Below are 2,833 nucleotides of genomic sequence, written 5' to 3'. Positions count from 1 at the left end.
AATAATGAACACGGATGGGCACCATTATGATATCCAAATAACCAGGATGGAAGCAGACCTCAAAGGCTTTCTTTGTTCCGCAGCAGAGTCAATCATTCAGGCACTGGAAGGGCTCATTTTCTGGGTATGACAATGACCCTTGGTTACAGAAGGAGTCTGAGTTTTATAGCTTACAATGAGGGCAAATTAATCATTGGAGACTGAGGCAAGATGTGTTGGTTTAGACAGTCAGGAAAGAAGTCCTAAAAAGCCCAGAACTCATTGTCTCTGGGAGAAGCTTAGAACTTGGTGTTTGCTGCTTCCTGGCTTTTTGTCCCTGTAAATTGTAATGCTCCTGGAGGATGGGAGGGGCAGATTAACTGTCTTCCCAGTTTGAAACTGAATCTCTCTAAGGAAGATAGGTAGAACCTGAGCAAGGAAATAAGTACCTGCTCAGCAACATGAGTCACAAATTTAATCCAGTCACAGGGAGGGAAACTCTTTACACATTGTTACTACACTCATATGTTTTAGCCACTGTCCTGTAGGGATGGGTGAACTTATTTGCGAACTTTAGTCTACTTGTTGCCTTTTATTAGTGGAAAATCTTTAAGACCTATTTAAAGTCACGTATTGTGTTGTTACGTGATTCTCCTAATACGTCTTGGGACAAGGTGAGAAATGTCCTAGGTAGTTGAACATTACAGAGTGGTGACAGTAGAAGTGACTGCTGTTGTTGGAATTTGCATATTTTGGTTTCTAAAGAACTGGGGAGATGGCTTGCAGCGTTTTTAAAGTAAAGGTGTAAAGTTCGTATATTACAGTTTCCTTCTCTTTCACTGTTTCAGAAGAATAGAATTTTGGCTAATCATTACCATTTGTTGAATTCTAATATAAAACCCAGCTATTCACCTGTAATATCTTAGACATTAATCCTTAAATGGTTTCTTTCTTTCCCAGTTTCCAAGATGAATAGGGTGTGGTAAGTATGAAGTTTGGGTTGTAAAAACAATTATTCATCCACGACTTTTGTTTTTGTCAGTTTTGCCTGCATGTGGTTTTCTTTTCTTTTTTTTTTTTTTTTTTACTTCTGCTTCATGGCTCTGCAGGTTGTCCAATCTGTGGCTTAATTCCTTCATCAGTTTTAGAAAATATTTCACTGGTATATATCTTTAAATATATATTCTAATTCATGTATCCTCCTCTCCCAGATTTCCACTTCCATCTATGCCAAAGCTTTTTCAGCATGTTCCATTTTTGTTTGTATATTGTTTTGATACCAGGGCAGGACCACTTAACCACTGAGCCACATCCCAGCCCTTTATTATTTTTTGTTTTGAAACAAGGTCTTGCTTAGTTGTGTAGGTCCTCACTAAATTGCTGAGGCTAACCTTGAACTTGCAATCCTCCTGCTTCAGCCTCCTGAGCCACTGGGATTACAGGTGTGGATCATCATGCCTGGCTTCATGTTCCATTTTTCTTTTGCTCTTCTATGTAATACTCTTTCAATCAGAAGCTCCCCCTATTTTAAATAGTGACTGTTTTTATCATTTCTAATTTTCCTCCTGGATGTTTTCTTGAATTGTCTTTCCTAACCTAATGTGTTTAGCTGTTAAACTCACACTTGCTACCCCCATCAAACCCATGGTTTTGAGCATGCGTTTTACTACAGGTCTACACCTCCAGCCTCCTTATTTGTCTTATAAGAAATAGGGTCTTGCTATTTTTCCCAGGCTGGCCTCAAACTCATTACCATTGTGCTTCAGCATTTTGTGTATCTGGGACTATAGATGTACACCACCATATCCAGCTCTAATTCTTAAATTTGATTTTTAAAGATGTTATTCTTCAGAAATTGTCTATTTTTAAATTATTTTATTAAAAATATTCATCAGATGTTTTAGAGTCAAGGTTTGATAATTCCAGCCTGGATTACCTATGGGTCTACTTCTATGTTCTCATTTTTGGAATTTTAGGTCTTGTTTTCTGGCATGCCTGATAATTTTTTTTTATTGATAATATGGTTGATGATATCACCTTTGAGGGAATATTTAACATTCTTTTTGCAAAGTCTGGACGGATCACCTTCTTAGAGCAGAGGCTGGTCTGTTTTGGTTTCCCTATATTCCCAGGACATCTGGGATCTCAAAACCTAGTAGTTTTCAGGGCTCCTTATCTTTGCTGGCTCATAACTTTTACTTTTGTCTCCCTATCTGAAAGTCTGATGAAACATCTGAACTAATAGTGATTTCAGGAAGACCCCTCTAGCATTTTCCTTCTACCTGAGAATCCTATGTTGCCCCACACATGTACAGTTTGTGTGTTCAAATACCTGGTGAGGAAAGAGTGGGTGCTGGGTTTGCTCCAGTGCTTTTCCCTTCTTTCCAGGATTTTGGTTCCTCAAGTTCTGGCTGAAGTGTAAGTATTCAAAGTTGTCTTTCCTCCCATTATAGGTTCTAAGGTTATTTTCTTATCATGGTCATGTGGGATGTTCATTGGAAAGGAATCTACTCACTACAGTGAAGTTTAAAACAGACTTCTGTTATCTAACTGGGCTGAGTGATACATGTCTATAATTTCATCAACTTGGGGTACGGTGCCATTACATGTTCAAGGTTGGCTTCAACAATTTAGCAAGATTTGCCTCAAAATAAAAAAAGAAAGAAATTTAAATGTGCTGGGCATGTAGCCAAGTTGTAAAGCACCTCTGAGTTCAATCCTCAATAACAAAAACAAAACAAAACAATACAACTTACTGTTGCTTTTCCCTCTACAGAAAGGTAGAAACTCAGATGTCTTCCAGTCATTACCAGGATTTTATCCCAGAGTCACGAAGACCTAATATTTCCCTAAG

This window comes from Spermophilus citellus, assembly GCF_964194105.1.
Source record: "Spermophilus citellus genome assembly, chromosome: 8".
NCBI lineage: Eukaryota > Metazoa > Chordata > Mammalia > Rodentia > Sciuridae > Spermophilus > Spermophilus citellus.
The sequence above is the reverse complement of the archived record's forward strand: the minus strand, read 5'-3'. Positions refer to the sequence as shown.